Raw genomic sequence first — 20,700 nt, forward strand, 5'->3', positions numbered from 1 at the left:
TGATGTATAGAGTTTAATTGTATGTTACCTATAGGTATAGGCTAGCCTCCTCTCCTCACCCAATGTCCTTTCATTGTGGAAACTAGGTTAGCTGACAATGCAGTCAACATGGTAATGGAATCTGCTCTCCTGTTGAGGGGCACAGTGATTAGAGGACAGCATACACATGTGTGTGAGTGTTTGTGGATGAGTAGTTAGAGGAGAGGATAAAATATGCCCACCTTTACAGAGTAGACCTACCCATCATGCATAGCGTCAGGAGCCTGAAATCCCTGTGAATTTTGATTTTTTAAATGTTAAAATGTATTGAATATTCGAAACATACAATATACTTGCAGTGAACCCGCTCAACAACTACATCATACCAGTCATCCAACAGATTCCCATTCAGAGCGACACACAAGAGCATCCAGGGTCAATGCCCTGCTTAAGGGCACGTTGACCGATCTACCACCAGGCCAGAAAACATGAACCCGAACCCTCCAAGATCCCCCCACAGTTCCCCAATAGCTGTCCCTCAACCATTCGAGACCCATCCCACAGTCCCCCCCAGGAAGATTCCATTCCCCACCCCCAAGAACCCCCCAATGCACCAACAACCAAGAGAATCAACTAAAGAGAAAAAAGGAAAAGACAGAAGAAAACAGCAAACAACAACGCAAAAAAAAAATTACAAAAAAGAATACATTTAAAACAAAGGACAACAACGACATCTAAAATCATAACAGCAATGCTAACTGTATATGTTTGTGTGCATGTCTGGCACTATTACATCTATGTGTGTGTTCTTGTATATGTTTATTTGAATGAGAGTGTGTGTGTGTGTGTGTGTGTGTGTGTGTGTGTGTGTGTGTGTGTGTGTGTGTGTGTGTGTATATGCATGTGTACAAACACCTGCAAGGCATCAGCCTCAGGCAAACCGGCATTAGTTGTAAAAACACTGACACTTAGTGTCATTCAAATGTACTTTTTATTCTGTTTTATTTTGACTTTTATCTTTGGCCATCATTCTATCTCCCACACAGCAGCTCCACTCCCACTTGTCTCCAATTCCACATACCAACCCTCAGCTTCCCTCAGCCCATCCCAATCCCTGTCATTTACATGTCTTAATATACAGTTTCAACTTTAAATAGAGAGATGAAGTCTGTGATATTTGTTTGGCTTCAGTAGCTAGATAACCTCTTCCTATTTCTGCTGCCATTATTAAATGAGCTAATATTGGCCTTATCGCTGTTGGCTTTAGAAGACAGCTGACTGGGTTTCTGTTTTCTCTGGCTGTGGTCCTGTGGTAATAGTGATCTGGGGTAAAGTAATATGATAGGTGTTTTCATCCCAGTGATGCTCTGTTGCTCTCCGCTGGTCTTTCTGTCTGTCTGTCTGTCTGTCTGTCTGTCTGTCTGTCTGTCTGTCTGTCTGTCTGTCTGTCTGTCTGTCTGTCAGGAAGGAAGGAAGGAAGGAAGGAAGGAAGGAAGGAAGGAAGGAAGGAAGGAAGGAAGGAAGGAAGGAAGGAAGGAAGGAAGGATCAGAGATTTTAGAGGATGAGAAGGCCACCGGGCTCAAGGCTGCCAGAGAGAACGAGAGAGAGAGAGAGAGAGAGAGAGAGAGAGAGAGGGAGGGGGAGAATTTCGCTCTTCAAACACACCATTCTCTCCTCAGAAGCGCTAAGCACCTCTTTTATCTGCTCTTTCCTGCAGAGGAGCAGAGAGGAAGGGGAAGAGAGAGACCGGACAAAGAGTTGATAGGAGAGAAACAGACGGATGGACAGTGGTGGAGTCTCTTTGGTCAGTTCTCGTGCCTCAGGTAAAGTTCAGGGTTCGGTTCGGTCCGGTCCGTCCCAAACTGGTGCTGATGGGTAAACAAACAAAAAAGTAAACATCACATTAAGGAACATTTGAAATCTGATTCTTAGATAAATGAACCACAATCTGAATCCTTCATGTCTTTTATAGCACAAAGTATGACACGCAATGCTTCCTTTTTATTGATGGACCTACAACACTGATACCGGATAAAAACACAACCCCCTCCTCTCCCTCCCCCTCCCTCCTCTCCCTCCATCCCTCCTCTCCCTCCCTCCCCCTCCTCTCCCCCCTCTCCCTCCCCCTCCCTCCTCTCCCTCCCTCCCTCACTCCTCTCCCTCCCTCCTCTCCCTCTCCCTCCCCCTCCTCTCCCTCCTCCGCCTCCTCTCCCTCCTCTCCCTCCCCCCTTCTCCCTCCTCTCCCTCCTCTCCCTCCCCTACCTCCTCTCCCTCCTCCGCCTCCTCTCCCTCCCCCCCTTCTCCCTCCTCCGCCTCCTCTCCCTCCCCCCCTTCTCCCTCCTCTCCCTCTCCCTCCTCTCCCTCTCTCGCTATTTCTTTATCTCTCTCTCTCAGTTGGATTACTGGCACACTGATGAAAGGATAGATTCAGATAAATATGGTTAGATGAATTAAATTGTTCTGTCTCACCAAATCAGTAGCCTAACTGTACTGTAGTTTCTGCTATCCTACATGAATTCAATAGGCTACCCTAAGAGGAGCCTTATTGTTTGGGGTTCACCGCTAGATGTCGTTGTGGAGTAATGGAGCCACATAGGCTCCAGTTCGTTTACCTGCATCAGGTTTATCCTCATCTTCTGGGGCGGGGAAAACTGATATTTTTCTCTGTGAGGAGGAGCTACTCTGGATCACCGGGCATGCATACGGCGGACTGAAGACACAGAGATTAACGGAGGATCTGTTACAGAGATTTAGATATCGGTGATGCCTGTCAGACTCCCCAATACAGTCTAATCATTAGGCTACAGCAGTCCGTGCAGACAGACCACAGCATTGCTCCGACCATCACTCTATCGTTGAGATAGGCTACACTCCGCAAGACCTGTCCCGTCGAAAACCCCACTCTACACGCAGGTAAGGCGCTCTGGAATGTAAAACGGGATTGCTGCAAGATTTGGGGAAATTCCTGGAGCATTTATGCTACAGACACATGTAGCCTACTTAACAGTAATTTTATCTTTCGAAAAGAACTGCATGCATTACGTTGTTTGTCAAAAACGTAGCAAAAAATTGTCAGATAAGTTTGGCAAATGGACAACATCGAAATGTTCTCCAGTTTTAAATAGGCATGTTTTTCTGCTTTAAAGATGTGATAAACCGGAGGTTTAAACCGGAGGTTGGTTGTTTTTTCATATGGCACTTCATAGTAGCCTGGGCCATGAAGTAATAGAGCGCAGTGTGTGAGTGGGTGTATGGTCGTTAAGTGGTGGGTTATAAAGTAATAACATTTAGGACACCAGGTCTATTACTGAGTCCATTAGACCTGTAGCCTACCATCTTCGAAGTCATTGGTACATTAAGGGAGCATGGGTCATAGTTCATCTCGCTTTGCGGGTCCTGGTCCCAGTGTGTGGTTTGTGTGGTTTGCTCTCCTCTCAGTCCCTCTCCTCATAATTGTTTTGACGGTGCCGCCTGGCTGTCGCCCTCCCCGGGCCCTGGGGGAAGTCCAGGGCGCAGACAGGCAGCCTAGGCCGGCCTCGACATGCTGAGTCCTGCCGCTTTCTGACGTCTGGAGCTTTGAACAACTGCTGCAGCGCTCACGGTGGAAATCAATCCCCTTTTCTCTCTGTGTCTCTGCTCCTCTGTCCCTCTCTCCCCCCAGCACACCGCCGCAGACTTTCATGTTTGAGTTAGAAAGGAAAAAGACAAGAAGAAACGGGAGAAAGAAAATGTAAATATTCTTCAAAAGCGAGTGTGGCGCCGCGGGATTAAATGGATGAAAGGATATAGCCTACTGATGCAGTAGCCTAATAACAAAAAACACACAGCATTGGTCATATTAAAAGCATAGGCCTATGATCATTATTTTTTTTAATATAAAAAGCAAGCATAATAAACGTTTTTGTTGTTCTGTAGAACAAACACATGCAATCAGCTGATGTGAATATCCCTTCTCCAGATACATGGCAGAAATGTATAATATTATGTCAGATAATATTTAAACAATATGTAGCCTAATATATATTCAAATGTAACAAGCTTTTAAGCAGTTTCTGTGACTGCGCACATCTCAGTTCCCACTGTACACCATCATCACAGGAGGAGAGAGTTCCTGAATATACTGACCTCAGATCAAACAGGATGTTGAACTCCTTATCAGTAGATGTGTAGATAGATAATGATATGAGCTGACCTGTAGCTGATGTTGTTCTAACAACACTGTAATCTGAGCAACTCTTAACGACCATAGATTAACATGGTGTGTAAATGAAGGACTGTATGCTCTATGCATCAATTAACTTACAGTAGTAATTATGTTATAAACAAATATGTTTGAGGAGAGAACAGGGAGTAGAGACAGAGGTCACTGCTCTCTCTCTCTCTCTCTCTCTCTCTTCTTCTGTATGGCTGGCTGTTTAAGGCTACAGAGACTTTGTCAGTCCATCAGACCAAATCCCAAGGTCCCATAACCCACTGCTCTGAGTCCTCTTACACAGTAGAGGCCAGCCTCAATCAGATCCCTGTACTAGGGAAGCCTGGTTCTTAACAAGGCTACAGATGCCGTAATCATTCTACACTAAACACAAATAGGCTGACAGGCAGAGAGTCAGTCGTTCTGCTGTCATGCTAAATAATAAGGAATAGAGAAAAGCAGACAGAAACCGTTTTGCCCACCTACTAATGTGTTAGAGAGACAAAGAGACACAGTAAATGACCCTGCCCACCTACAGTATTAACACTCAATAGACAAAGAGAGAGACGAAGGAGATATGGAGGGAGACGTTCTGCCCCAGTGGAGGTAAAGAAGAAGAGAGGGATCAGGGAGAGGAGACGATGAAAGACAGATCACCGTCAGATAGAAATCAAAGGGGCTACTGAGTGCAACTGCTGTAGTGTCTGTGTCTGTGTGTGTGTGTGTGTGTGTGTGTGTGTGTGTGTGTGTGTGTGTGTGTGTGTGTGTGTGTGTGTGTGTGTGTGTGTGTGTGTGTGTGTGTGGTGTCTCCTTTTCATGTGCGTTAAGAATTTGTTTTTCCGGCCCTCTGAGAGGGGAGCTGACAATCAGTCTGTAATTAAAGCAATCAGAAGATGAAGAGACTACACCAGACACACATGCACACAGTTGTATCAGTACAGCCCTGTGATAATATGAACCTGTTTAAGTCTGGGAGTTTAGTTTTCAGAAAACATGGAAACAATCAGATTTGAGCTTTATCTCCATGAATCATCTGAAGCTATTTATTTATTTAACCTTTATTTAACTAGGCAAGTCAGTTAAGAACAAATTCTTATTTACAATGACGGCCTACCACGGCCAAACCCAGACGACGCTGGGCAAATTGTGCACCGCCCTATGGGACTCCCAATCACGGTCGGTTGTGATACAGCCTGGAATCAAACCAGGGTCTGTAGTCACGCCTCTAGCACTGAGATGCAGTGCCTTAGACCTCTGCGCCACACGGGAGCCCCAAAGATGGTAGTCCTTCACTAGATAAATCTATCTCTATCCCTTCCATCCCTTTCTCTCTCCCAACTGCTGGTGAGTGTGTGAGTGCATTTCAATGTGTATTTGATACTTGTGTTGTTTGTTTTCAATAGAACTTTCCAGCCAACAAACTGTAAGCAGCAGGATGGTGTGTGTGTGTGTGTGTGTGTGTGTGTGTGTGTGTGTGTGTGTGTGTGTGTGTGTGTGTGTGTATTTGCACACATGCACGTGTATGTGAGAAAGGATTTAGTTGGGCTCTTGAGTGCATCTCCTTCCTGATTGATGAGAGTGAGAAGCCATTTCCTAATCTGACATAGTCATTATCGACTCACAGTAAATATCCATTACGGGGTTAAACATTCATTTCCGTTACATCCTTTAGGTGACAGATCCCATCTGTTACCACTGAGTTTTTACCCCCAAGCCATAAGACTCCTGAACAGGTAATCAAATGGCTACCTGGACTATTTGCATTGGGTGCCCCTCCCAACCCCTCTTTTACACTGCTGCTACTCTCTGTTTATCATATATGCACATTCACTTCAACTATACATTCATGTACATACTACCTCAATTGGCCCGACCAACCAGTGCTCCCGCACATTGGCTAACCGGGCTATCTGCATTGTGTCCCGTCACCCACCACCTGCCAACCCCTCTTTTACACTACTGTTACTCTCCGTTCATCATATATGCATAGTCACTTTAACCATATCTACATGTACATACTACCTCAATCAGTCTGACTAACTGGTGTCTGTATGTAGCCTCACTACTGTTATAGCCTTGCTACTGTATTTAGCCTCGCTACTGTTATTTTTCACTGTCTTTTTACTGTTGTTTTTATTTCTTTACTTACCTACACACACATACACACACACACACACACACACACACACACACACACACACACACACACACACACACACACACACACACCACACACACACACACACACACACACACCTTTTTTTCGCACTATTGGTTAGAGCCTGTAAGTAAGCATTTCACTGTAAGGTCTACACCTGTTGTATTCGGCGCACGTGACAAATAAACTTTGATTTGATTTGAGTTCCTGATCAGGGAACTGGGGTGAGGATTAGAGAGAGATAGGGTTAATGTAGAGGAAGGGAGCTTGGGATATCATAAGGGTTCTGGGTTAGGGATATGGGGAGGGTTGGGGATTGGGGAACAGAGAGATGCAAACCTTTTTTAAACTAACCTTGGGCCCTATTCAATCAAATCTGTTTACCAGGTTTACAGAACCAACTTCAAAACATATTTTGCTACAAGAGTGAACATTAGGAATCACGTAGAAAGTTAAACTAGACTGGATATCTAGGATCATTCTGAACATTTGTCACTTTAGGGGAGGAATGTCTGATCCTGTGGTATAGGTGGAATATTTCCCAGTGTTCCCTATAGCAGTTTCCCAAACTCGGTCCTGAATCAGCTGTGTAATGTGTGTGTGTGTGTGTGTGTGTGTGTGTGTGTGTGTGTGTGTGTGTGTGTGTGTGTGTGTGTGTGTGTGTGTGTAGATGATTGCCCCTGCTGCGTCTCTAGGGGGACTTTCCAATAGATTAGTCTGTCTGAATACCAACACTGACAACCCTGACAGGATCACTAATGACTTAATAACAGTTAATAGTTACAGATAATTGGAACTGTTAGATCAGATTAAGTATACGCTGGCTACTATTCACTCTGATTTACTGCTGTAATGGAAAACTATTGTTGCAAATAACTAATGCAGTATAAAATGCTGAAATTGTTTTACATTGTTCATTGGCGGGTGAGATACATCCCAAATGAAACTGTGTGCCAGGATGTTACTAGAACGCTAAATCACCTTCAGTCAACATGGTACTGATAAATACAGTTGCTCAACCTGCTCCATCCTGCTAATTAGTGATGGTTATTGAGAGAGAGGAGAGAGAGGAGAAGAGAGAGAGAGAGAGAGAGAGGAGAGAGAGAGAGAGAGAGAGAGAGAGAGGAGAGAGTAGGAGAGAGGGAGGGATGTTAGAGGGAGGAGAGAGAGAGAGAGAGAGAGAGAGGTACGAGGTAGGAAGAGGGAGGGATGTTAGAGGGAGGAGAGAGAGAGAGAGTGAGAGAGAGAGAGAGAGAGAGAGAGAGGAACAGGTTTAGGGAACAGAACCCAAAACCAGAAAACAATTACATTTTTCGAGAAACAGAATCAGAACCGGGAACGAAAGTGATCTATAGTGTTCCGGAAGAGATCTGTTATTTTGTGCATGTGTAGGCTACCTGCCCCTCCCCTTCCAAAGCATAGCCTACTACTGATGTTAGTAGGCTAGTAGACTTTGATTAAGAAATTAGGGAGAGATATATTTTTAATTAGAGAAGAATGGATTAACTTTTTCATTGCTAGTTAAGGATACTATAGTTATTACATTTCACATCGGATTAATTAACTGCAAAACAGGAAGACATGTTTTTATTTAAATTCTGGTGCCACTCTGAACACAAGCATGTTAGCTAGCTGGCTAGTTTTGGTCCAACATAAAGCCATCTCTCTGAAGTTCTAAGACATTCAAAGTTCCTTCATAGAAGCTGATCTTCCGTAGGTATAATTCTATTGGCCTAATTCAGTTAATGCATGTCATAACAACAAGATGCCCAGCGCTTCATGCCTCCTCCTCCACTCTCTCTCTTTCAGTCGCATCTTGTCTTTCCAATGCATGTAAATAGCTTGCCCACTCCATAGCAAGCTGCTCTATTTGCACTGGTTGGTGAATTCATTTAATGTTGAGCTAAATGTACCCCAAAAATATATTTTGAGGTTTAAAAGGAGCAGAAAGGAACAATATAAACTGTTACTTTTTGGGGGTTAGAATCGGTTCAGAATATTATTTTGCTGTTCGGATCAGTGCAACGGAACGAAAAAATAATGGTTCTGTTCAGAACCAAACAATTGAAAAAACTTAGGTTCCAACCCCTGATACCAAACCTATATTTCAAGCTGCAACCAATTTCTTTCAACACTCAACTTACTTTTACACCTTTGGTTAAACCCTATAAATAACAAATACAAACTAATATTTTGTGTAGTCTAAGAACAGCCCATTTTTTCATCTTGTTCCAAGTTCACTTTTCAATTTGGAATTACGTATCCACATTTATTCAATTGAGTGACAAGAAATTAAATAAATTCCCTTTAAATCAAGAAATTAAAGGGGGATGATTTAACAAGGGCATTCGCGAAAAAAGCACTGTCGTTGCACCAATGTGTACTTAACCATAAACATCAATGCCTTTCTTTAAAATCAATACACAAGTATATATTTTAAACATGCATATTTAGTTAATATTGCCTGCTAACATGAATTTCTTTAACTAGGGAAATTGTGTCACTTCTCTTACGTTCTGTGCAAGCAGAGTCAGGGTATATGCAGCAGTTTGGGCTGCCTGGCTCGTTGCGAACTGTGTGAAGACCATTAATTTCTAACAAAGACCGTAATTAATTTGCCAGAATTGTAAATAATTATGACATTACATTGAAGGTTGTGCAATGTAACAGCAATATTTAGTCTTAGGGATGCCACCCGTTAGATAAAATACGGACCGGTTCTGTATTTTACTGAAAGAATAAACGTTTTGTTTTCGAAATGATAGTTTCCGGATTTGACCATATTAATGACCTAAGGCTCGTATTTCTGTGTGTTATTATATTATAATTAAATATATGATTTGATATTTGATAGAGCCATCTGACTGAGCGGTGGTAGGCACCAGCAGGCTCGAAAGCATTCATTCAAACAGCACTTTCGTGCGTTTCCCAGCAGCTCTTCACTGTGCTTCAAGCATTGTGCTGTTTATGACTTCAAGACTATCAACTCCCGAGATTAGGCTGGCAATACTATAGTGCCTATAAGAACATTCAATAGTCAAAGGTATATGAAATACAAATGGTATCGAGAGAAATAGTCCTATAATTCCTATAATAACTACAACCTAAAACTTCTTAACTGGGAATATTGAACCACCAGCTTTCATATGTTCTCATGTTCTGAGCAAGGAACTTAAACGTTAGCTTTTTTACATGGCACATATTGCACTTTTACTTTCTTCTCCAACACTGTGTTTTTGCATTATTTAAACCAAATTGAACATGTTTCATTATTTATTTGAGACTAAATTGATTTTATTTATTTATTATATTAAGTTAAAATAAAAGTGTTCATTCAGTATTGTTGTAATTGTAATTATTATAAATATACTGCTCAAAAAAATAAAGGGAACACTTAAACAACACATCGTAGATCTGAATGAAAGAAATAATCTTATTAAAATACTTTTTTCTTTACATAGTTGAATGTGCTGACAACAAAATCACACAAAAATAATCAATGGAAATCCAATTTATCAACCCATGGAGGTCTGGATTTGGAGTCAGACTCAAAATTAAAGTGGAAAACCACACTACAGGCTGATCCAACTTTGATGTAATGTCCTTAAAACAAGTCAAAATGAGGCTCAGTAGTGTGTGTGGCCTCCACGTGCCTGTATGACCTCCCTACAACGCCTGGGCATGCTCCTGATGAGGTGGCGGATGGTCTCCTGAGGGATCTCCTCCCAGACCTGGACTAAAGCATCCGCCAACTCCTGGACAGTCTGTGGTGCAACGTGGCATTGGTGGATGGAGCGAGACATGATGTCCCAGATGTGCTCAATTGGATTCAGGTCTGGGCCAGTCCATAGCCTCAGGTCTGGGCCAGTCCACGGGCGGGCCAGTCCATAGCATCATTGCCTTCCTCTTGTAGGACCTGCTGACACACTCCAGCCACATGAGGTCTAGCATTGTCTTGCATTAGGAGGAACCCAGGGCCAACCGCACCAGCATATGGTCTCACAAGGGGTCTGAGGATCTCATGTCGGTACCTAATGGCAGTCAGGCTACCTCTGGCGAGCACATGGAGGGCTGTGCGGCCCCCCAAAGAAATGCCACCCCACACCATGACTGACCCACCGCCAAACCGGTCATGCTGGAGGATGTTGCAGGCAGCAAAATGTTCTCCACGGCGTCTCCAGACTCTGTCACGTCTGTCACGTGCTCAGTGTGAACCTGCTTTCATCTGTGAAGAGCGCCAGTGGCGAATTTGCCAATCTTGGTGTTCTCTGGCAAATGCCAAACGTCCTGCACGGTGTTGGGCTGTAAGCACAACCCCCACCTGTGGACGTCGGGCCCTCATACCACCCTCTGTCTGTTTCTGACCGTTTGAGCAGACACATGCACATTTGTGGCCTGCTGGAGGTCATTTTGCAGGGCTCTGGCAGTGCTCCTCCTGCTCCTCCTTGCACAAAGGCGGAGGTAGCGGTCCTGCTGCTGGGTTGTTGCCCTCCTACGACCTCCTCCACGTCTCCTGATGTACTGGCCTGTCTCCTGGTAGCACCTCCATGCTCTGGACACTACGCTGACAGACACAGCAAACCTTCTTGCCACAGCTCGCATTGATGTGCCATCCTGGATGAGCTGCACTACCTGAGCCACTTGTGTGGGTTGTAGACTCCGTCTCATGCTACCACTAGAGTGAAAGCACCGCCAGCATTCAAAAGTGACCAAAACATCAACCAGGAAGGATAGGAACTGAGAAGTGGTCTGTGGTCCCCACCTGCAGAACCACTCCTTTATTGGGGGTGTCTTGCTAATTGCCTATAATTTCCACCTGTTGTCTATTCCATTTGCACAACAGCATGTGAAATGTATTGTCAATCAGTGTTGCTTCCTAAGTGGACAGTTTGATTTCACAGAAGTGTGATTGACTTGGAGTTACATTGTGTTGTTTAAGTGTTCCCTTTATTTTTTTGAGCAGTATATATTTATTTATATAAAATCGGCCGATTAATCGGTATCGGGGTTTTTGGTCCGCCAATAATCGGTATCGGTATCGGCGTCGAAAAATCATAATTGGTTGACCTCTAATATATATATATATATATATATATATATATATATTTTTTTTTTGTGCTGGCACCCCGAGCTGCCCATGTCGCCAATACCTAAATCCGCCTATACCTAAATCCGCCACTGGTCCTTTGCCAAGATAATCTATCCACCTGACAGATGTGGCATATCAAGAAGCTGATTAAACAGCATGATCATAACATAGGTGTGCCTTGTGCTGGGGACAATAAAAGGCCACTCTAAAATGTGCAGTTTTGTCATGTGGCACAATGCCACAGATGACTCAAGTTTTGGGGGAGCGTGCAACTGGCATGCTCACTCTAACTGTAGGAATGGTATGGGAAGGCATAAGCTACAGACAACGAACATTATTGCATTTTATCTATGGCAATGTTTGGGATGCTCTGGGTCGATGTGTACGACAGCGTGTTCCAGTTCCGGCCAATATCCAGAAACTTCGTACAGCCATTGAAGAGGAGTGGGACAACATTCCACAGGCCACAATCAACAGCCTGATCAACTCCATGCAAAGGACATGTGTTGCTCTGCATGAGGAAAATGGTGGTCACACCAGATACTGACTGGTTTTCTGATTCAAATTTTTGTTTTAAGGTATCTGTGACCAACAGATGCATATTCCAAGTCATGTGAAATCCATAGATTAGGTCCTTTTGAATATATTTCAATTGACTGATTTCCTTATATGAACTGTAACTGTAAAATCTTTGAAATTGTTGCATGTTGCATTTATATTTTTGTACTAAATATATTGTTTCTTGTTTGTTCTGTATTATGATCGTGGTGATCAATGCTTTGTATTTGTGTACCTTTAAAAATAGATATATCTAATTTTTGAGTGACAGCCCACGGGTGGATTCAAGCTGACTATTAAAGTATAGGAATGTATATATTGTGCATGTAGCCTCCGCCAACTAGAAAATAATTAAATAAATAAAGATAAAAATGTAATAAAAAAAAAAACAATAGGTTGAACTAACCAAAGCGTAATTTTCATCATTCCTATCAGTAAAAGCACTTCAGATGAACAACAACGTCGTCCCACTTTTTAAAGTGTATCATCACGTCCGTAAAAGTGATCTCCTCTGTAAGCCAATGCCTAAGGAGAGTCTCTCCTTTCTAATGCTTTACTGTGCCAGGCAATCTGTACGGTCTCTGTCTTATAAGCCATGCCTGAGGTGTGGGTCTGTAGAAAGTATTTATTTGTGCCTGAGGAGTGGGTCTGTATAAAGTAGTTCTTTGTGCCTGAGGTGTGGGTCTGTAGAAAGTATTTATTTGTGCCTGAGGTGTGGGTCTGTAGAAAGTATTTATTTGTGCCTGAGGTGTGGGTCTGTAGAAAGTATTTCTTTGTGCCTGAGGTGTGGGTCTGTAGAAAGTATTTATTGTGCCTGGGGTGTGGGTCTGTATAAAGTAGTTCTTTGTGCCTGAGGTGTGGGTCTGTATAAAGTAGTTCTTTGTGCCTGAGGTGTGGGTCTGTATAAAGTAGTTATTTGTGCCTGAGGTGTGGGTCTATAGAAAGTATTTCTTTGTGCCTGAGGTGTGGGTCTGTATAAAGTATTTATTTGTGCTCGAGGTGTGGGTCTGTATAAAGTATTTCTTTGTGCTCGAGGTGTGGGTCTGTATAAAGTATTTATTTGTGCCTGAGGTGTGGGTCTGTATAAAGTATTTCTTTGTGCCTGAGGTGTGGGTCTGTAGAAAGTATTTATTTGTGCCTGAGGTGTGGGTCTGTAGAAAGTATTTCTTTGTGCCTGAGGTGTGGGTCTGTATAAAGTATTTCTTTGTGCCTGAGGTGTGGGTCTGTATAAAGTATTTCTTTGTGCCAGAGGTGTGGGTCTGCAGAAAGTCGTTCTTTGTGCCTGAGCTGTGGGTCTGTAGAAAGTCTTTATTTGTACCCGAGGTGCAGGTCTGTATAAAGTATTTCTTTGTGCCTGAGGTGTGGGTCTGTATAAAGTATTTCTTTGTGCCTGAGGTGTGGGTCTGTATAAAGTATTTCTTTGTGCCTGAGGTGCAGGTCTGCAGAAAGTCTTTATTTGTGCCTGAGGTGTGGGTCTGTATAAAGTATTTCTTTGTGCCTGAGGTGTGGGTCTGTAGAAAGTATTTCTTTGTGCCCGAGGTGTGGGTCTGTATAAAGTATTTCTTTGTGCCTGAGGTGTGGGTCTGTAGAAAGTATTTCTTTGTGCCCGAGGTGTGGGTCTGTATAAAGTATTTATTTGACTCGAGGTGTGGGTCTGTATAAAGTATTTATTTGTGCCTGAGGTGTGGGTCTGTAGAAAGTATTTCTTTGTGCTCGAGGTGTGGGTCTGTAGAAAGTATTTCTTTGTGCCTGAGGTGTGGGTCTGTAGAAAGTATTTCTTCGTGCTCGAGGTGTGGGTCTGTAGAAAGTATTTCTTCGTGCTCGAGGTGTGGGTCTGTATAAAGTATTTCTTTGTGCCTGAGGTGTGGGTCTGTAGAAAGTATTTATTTGTGCTCGAGGTGCGGGTCTGTATAAAGTAGTTCTTTGTGCTCGAGGTGCAGGTCTGTAGAAAGTATTTCTTTGTGCCTGAGGTGTGGGTCTGTATAAAGTATTTCTTTGTGCCTGAGGTGTGGGTCTGTAGAAAGTATTTCTTTGTGCCTGAGGTGTGGGTCTGTATAAAGTATTTCTTTGTGCCTGAGGTGTGGGTCTGTATAAAGTATTTCTTTGTGCCTGAGGTGTGGGTCTGTATAAAGTATTTCTTTGTGCCTGAGGTGTGGGTCTGTATAAAGTATTTATTTGTGCCCGAGGTGTGGGTCTGTATAAAGTAGTTCTTTGTGCTCGAGGTGTGGGTCTGTCTAAAGTATTTCTTTGTGCTCGAGGTGTGGGTCTGTATAAAGTATTTCTTTGTGCCCGAGGTGTGGGTCTGTATAAAGTATTTCTTTGTGCCTGAGGTGTGGGTCTGTATAAAGTATTTATTGTGCCTGAGGTGTGGGTCTGTATAAAGTAGTTCTTTGTGCCCGAGGTGTGGGTCTGTATAAAGTATTTCTTTGTGCCTGAGGTGTGGGTCTGTATAAAGTATTTCTTTGTGCCTGAGGTGTGGGTCTGTATAAAGTATTTATTTGTGCCTGAGGTGTGGGTCTGTATAAAGTAGTTCTTTGTGCCTGAGGTGTGGGTCTGTATAAAGTATTTATTTGTGCCTGAGGTGTGGGTCTGTAGAAAGTATTTCTTTGTGCCTGAGGTGTGGGTCTGTAGAAAGTATTTCTTTGTGCCTGAGGTGTGGGTCTGTATAAAGTATTTCTTTGTGCCTGAGGTGTGGGTCTGTAGAAAGTCTTTATTTGTACCCGAGGTGCAGGTCTGTATAAAGTATTTCTTTGTGTCCGAGGTGTGGGTCTGTATAAAGTATTTATTTGTACCCGAGGTGCAGGTCTGTATAAAGTATTTCTTTGTGCCAGAGGTGTAGGTCTGCAGAAAGTCGTTCTTTGTGCCCGAGGTGCAGGTCTGTATAAAGTATTTCTTTTTGCCCGAAGTGCAGGTCTGTATAAAGTATTTCTTTGTGCCCGAGGTGTGGGTCTGTCATGCCGTTAATGACACAGATAATGACTGTCAGTGTGTTTATGTGAGATTAACTCTCGTTTGAAGATTAATACCCTGGGGCCTGGGGAGACTGAGGTTGGCTTTTAACACAGACATGTCCCGACAGGAAGGAGAGGGAGAGGGAGGGATAGGGAAGGAGGAAGAGAGGGAGAGAGAAGGAGAGAGGAGGGACAAATAGAGGGAGAGGTGGGGGACAGATGGGGAGAAGAATATGAGTGAGAGGCAGAGAGAGGAAGTGGGAGAGAGCAAAGGGAGTAAGATGGAGCTAGAGGGATCGGAAAGAGTGAGGGAGCTAGAGGGATCGGAAAGAGTGAGGGAGCTAGAGGGATCGGAAAGAGTGAGGGAGCTAGAGGGATCGGAAAGAGTGAGGGAGCTAGAGGGATCGGAAAGGGTGAGGGAGCTAGAGGGATAGGAAAGGGTGAGGGAGCTAGAGGGATAGGAAAGGGTGAGGGAGCTAGATGGATAGGAAAGGGTGAGGGAGCTAGAGGGATAGGAAAGGGTGAGGGAGCTAGAGGGATAGGAAAGGGTGAGGGAGCTAGAGGGATAGGAAAGGGTGAGGGAGCTAGAGGGATAGGAAAGGGTGAGGGAGCTAGAGGGATAGGAAAGGGTGAGGGAGCTAGAGGGATAGGAAAGGGTGAGGGAGCTAGAGGGATAGGAAAGGGTGAGGGAGCTAGAGGGATAGGAAAGGGTGAGGGAGCTAGAGGGATAGGAAAGAGTGAGGGAGCTAGAGGGATAGGAAAGGGTGAGGGAGCTAGAGGGATAGGAAAGGGTGAGGGAGCTAGAGGGATAGGAAAGGGTGAGGGAGCTAGAGGGATAGGAAAGGGTGAGGGAGCTAGAGGGATAGGAAAGGGTGAGGGAGCTAGAGGGATAGGGATAGGGAATAGAAAGGGCGGGAGCTAGAGGGATAGGAAAGAGTGATGGAGGAAGAGAGTGAGAGAAAGAGCGAGAGAAGGGAGAGAGATGCTCTTGAAATAGAGTGATGCATTCCAGTCCAGGGGAGTAGGGAGTGTGTGTGTGTGTGTGTGTGTGTGTGTGGGTGTGTGTGTGGATGTGGGTGTGTGCGGGGTGCAGGGGACTCACGGGGGTTTGAGGGGCTGGAGCCTGATGAAAGCATCAGGGTGAGTGTGCGTGTGTGCGTGTGTGTTCGTTTAGTCTGATAATGAGGTGCTCGGGGCAGCGTCGTTTGGCAGCTCTCACTTCCTGTTCAGAAGACAAGCTTTTTATCAAAACAAAAAGTTACATTTTCTTCTTTTATCCTGAAAGCCCGACAGCGCCACTGGGTCTCCTAAACACACACGCACACACACACACACACAAGCGCATGCACGCAAGCACGCACACACACAAACACTCCACAATGATTTGCACAATTAAACTAATTTCAGCTCAGAAGTCAGGTCTGTGGTGTGTGTGTGTGTGTGTGTGTGTGTGTGTGTGTGTGTGTGTGTGTGTGTGTGTGTGTGTGTGTGTGTGTGTGTGTGTGTGTGTGTGTGTGTGTGTGTGTGTGTGTGTGTGTGTTTAGGAGACCCAGTGCATGGGGGCTGTGATTAAACAGGATCAAAGGGAAAAGGACGTGACCCTTTCAGACGATCAGCTCCGTTCAACATGTGAACGTTTCTCTCCAGTTACAGTAGCACCTTGATCTGGAACACAGGAACCGTCCTGGGGACCGACCCTCTCCCATCACCACTTACCCACCACCCCCGGCCCAAAATCCCCCATCCAGTCTCCTGAAACCATGAAAGAAAGAGGGCGTGGATTTCATCTCCCTCTGATTAATTCAAGTAGTGTAGTCGATCTAATCTGTGTTTGATTGACTGACTGTGTATTAGTGTAGTAGTTAGTGGTAACTCTATCTCTGATTCCCATCAGTTGTTTTGTTAGTGATCGTCAGTGTCTCTCCAGCTCTTCAGTTGAGCTGTCACAGAGAGAGAGAAGAGTCGGGGTGTCAGAGGGTACACAATGCTCTTTTCTCCTGCTGTGTGTGTGTGTGTGTGTGTGTGTGTGTGTGTGTGTGTGTGTGTGTGTGTGTGTGTGTGTGTGTGTGTGTGTGTGTGTGTGTGTGTGTGTGTGTGTGTGTGTGTGTGTGTGTGTGTGTGTGTGTGTGTGTGTGTGTGATACCTGCAGAGTTAGGGTGACAGCGGGACCCCTATAGCAGACAGGCTAAACTCGTTCTCTCTTTATGGATCATCTGATACAATAACAGATCCATGAATATAACTATTACACACACTGCATGGTGCTGCATACAGTACACACTAACACTACAGTACACCAACACTACGTACACTAACACTACAGTACACACTAACACTACAGTACACACTAACACTACAGTACACCAACACTACAGTACACCAACACTACAGTACACACTAACACTACAGTACACACTAACACTACAGTACACCAACACTACAGTACACCAACACTACAGTACACACTAACACTACAGTACACACTAACACTACAGTACACCAACACTACGTACACTAACACTACAGTACACACTAACACTACAGTACACACTAACACTACAGTACACCAACACTACAGTACACCAACACTACAGTACACCAACACTACAGTACACACTAACACTACAGTACACACTAACACTACAGTACACCAACACTACAGTACACCAACACTACAGTACACACTAACACTACAGTACACACTAACACTACAGTACACCAACACTACAGTACACCAACACTACAGTATACACTAACACTACAGTACACCAACACTACAGTACACCAACACTACAGTACACACTAACACTACAGTACACCAACACTACAGTACACACTAACACTACAGTACACCAACACTACAGTACACCAACACTACAGTACACCAACACTACAGTACACACCAACACTACAGTACACCAACACTACAGTACACACCAACACTACAGTACACACCAACACTACAGTACACCAACACTACAGTACACCAACACTACAGTACACACCAACACTACAGTACACCAACACTACAGTACACACCAACACTACAGTACACCAACACTACAGTACACACTAACACTACAGTACATACTAACACTACAGTACACACCAACACTACAGTACACCAACACTACAGTACACACCAACACTACAGTACACACCAACACTACAGTACACCAACACTACAGTACACCAACACTACAGTACACACCAACACTACAGTACACCAACACTACAGTACACACTAACACTACAGTACACCAACACTACAGTACACCAACACTACAGTACACACCAACACTACAGTACACCAACACTACAGTACACACCAACACTACAGTACACACCAACACTACAGTACACCCAACACTACAGTACACACCAACACTACAGTACACCAACACTACAGTACACACCAACACTACAGTACACCAACACTACAGTACACACCAACACTACAGTACACCAACACTACAGTACACACCAACACTACAGTACACACCAACACTACAGTACACCAACACTACAGTACACACCAACACTACAGTACACCAACACTACAGTACAGCAACACTACAGTACACCAACACTACAGTACACCAACACTACAGTACACACCAACACTACAGTACACACCAACACTACAGTACACACCAACACTACAGTACACCAACACTACAGTACACACCAACACTACAGTACACACCAACACTACAGTACACACCAACACTACAGTACACACTAACACTACAGTACACCAACACTACAGTACACACCAACACTACAGTACACACCAACACTACAGTACACACCAACACTACAGTACACCAACACTACAGTACACACCAACACTACAGTACACACCAACACTACAGTACACACCAACACTACAGTACACCAACACTACAGTACACACCAACACTACAGTACACACCAACACTACAGTACACACCAACACTATAGTACACCAACACTACAGTACACACCAACACTACAGTACACACCAACACTACAGTACACACCAACACTACAGTACACCAACACTACAGTACACACCAACACTACAGTACACACCAACACTACAGTACACCAACACTACAGTACACAGCAACACTACAGTACACTAACACTACAATACACCAACACTACAGTACACAGCAACACTATAGCCTCTTAATGTCTGGAGAAAGGCTTTGTTCAATCTCTCCACAGTAAAAAGCCAGCTAATTCTCTCTTTTCCTCTCTCTCTTTTCCTTCTCTCTCTTTCTCTCGCTCTCTCTCAACCTGTTGTTTCTTGCATATGGTGCAATTATCTGTCAGAGAGACTCCATGAGAAATTTACTTGATAACAATAATTACTGTGTGTGTGTGTGTGTGTGTGTGTGTGTGTGTGTGTGTGTGTGTGTGTGTGTGTGTGTGTGTGTGTGTGTGTGTGTGTGTGTCTTACACAACCTCTCCGCTTCAGAGACTGTTTTTGTCTTAGTTACTATTCAAATACATATTTGCAGTGAATATAATTCCCCCTAAAGACAGGCAGACAGGCTTAGATGTTGCCCATCCTGTGGGTCTGAGTCAGAATGTCTTGCATGTGAATTTCCCCGTCCAATATTGGGTTTGTCTAAATTATTTTATGTACTGTGTGTTTGTGTGAGAGTGAGCTACACTTCCTTAGTATGTTACTACACTCTTTGAAAAAAGGGATCCAAAAGGGTTCTTCAGCTGTCCTCATAGGAGAACCCTTTTTGGTTCCAGGTAAAACCCTTTTAAGTTCCAGGTAGAACCCTCTGTAAAAAGAGTTATGGGGACAGCCAAAGAACCCTTGTAGGTTCTAGATAGCACCTTTTTTTAAAGAGTGTAGGGATGTATAGAAACAGTATGGGACTAATTCAAGATTTGGGAGGTAAAACACTTGGACACTTGTGTGTTTTTCCAGGAGCAGTATCAGCAACATTGTCTCCATGTGGTGTAAAGGCTTCTATTATTTTGGGAATGTATTTCCACAAACTAAAGAGACAGTGTGGTGGAGTGTTGAGATTCACATTTAAAGACTTGGCTGCTTGCTGGATCCATCTGTTATGTGTCACGATTGCGCACCATACAGTACTGTACACACTGGCACAATGAGGCCTGATATATTATGTTTGCTGTGTAATAGTAAATGTGAATACGCTCAGCCAGAGGTTAGAGCGTTAGTTCTGTTCCTGTGTATGTTCATGTGCATGCTGTAGTTTATAAAGGGAGATAAACAGGCAGGTAAACAGTCAACCAAACAAGGCAACAGCTTAGTCCTCCTGACTGCAGGGCTGCAGGATTTACTGCCTGTTTGATTTACTGCCAACACACGTGCACACACACACGTGCACACACACACACGCCCTCTGCAGGAGAGAGAGAGAGCACACAAGCCATGGTGGGGCCATTAGGCTCCAGTAAAATCAGTGTTTGTTTAATAATGCGACCCCATTAAAGACTGGAGCGGGTCATTACTGTGGTGTTTCAGAAAACCTACACTCTCGGTGTCCTCACAGAATGAGAAATGAATTCATCTGTATCTAAGAAGGCTTGTAATGACCGAGAGTTTCCCCTTAGCCTGGACAGTGTTGAAACTAATCTGAGACCCTGTGTGTTTCTGTTTAACGGTTTAACTCAGCTTTAGGTAATGATGTTTCTGTTTAACGGTTTAACTCAGCTTTAGGTAATGATGTTTCTGTTTAATGGTTTAACTCAGCTTTAGGTAATGATGTTTCTGTTTAATGGTTTAACTCAGCTTTA

At 43.9% G+C, this 20,700-nt stretch overlaps 1 protein-coding gene across 1 annotated transcript in view; it reads left to right on the top strand.

Annotated features, from left to right (window-relative positions):
* The first annotated feature begins 2,641 nt into the window (after window positions 1-2,641).
* LOC106586511 (tumor necrosis factor receptor superfamily member EDAR) overlaps window positions 2,642-20,700 on the top strand; it is a 54,217-nt gene continuing 36,158 nt past the window's right edge. Inside the window, exon 1 of the mRNA XM_014173897.3 lies at window positions 2,642-2,893. The gene's annotated coding sequence lies outside the window, so the exon portion shown is untranslated. The remainder of the gene's footprint in view (window positions 2,894-20,700) is intronic.

The sequence above is a fragment of the Salmo salar genome, chromosome 25 (assembly GCF_965601325.2).
Source record: "Salmo salar chromosome 25, fSalSal1, whole genome shotgun sequence".
Classification (NCBI taxonomy): Eukaryota; Metazoa; Chordata; class Actinopteri; order Salmoniformes; family Salmonidae; genus Salmo; species Salmo salar.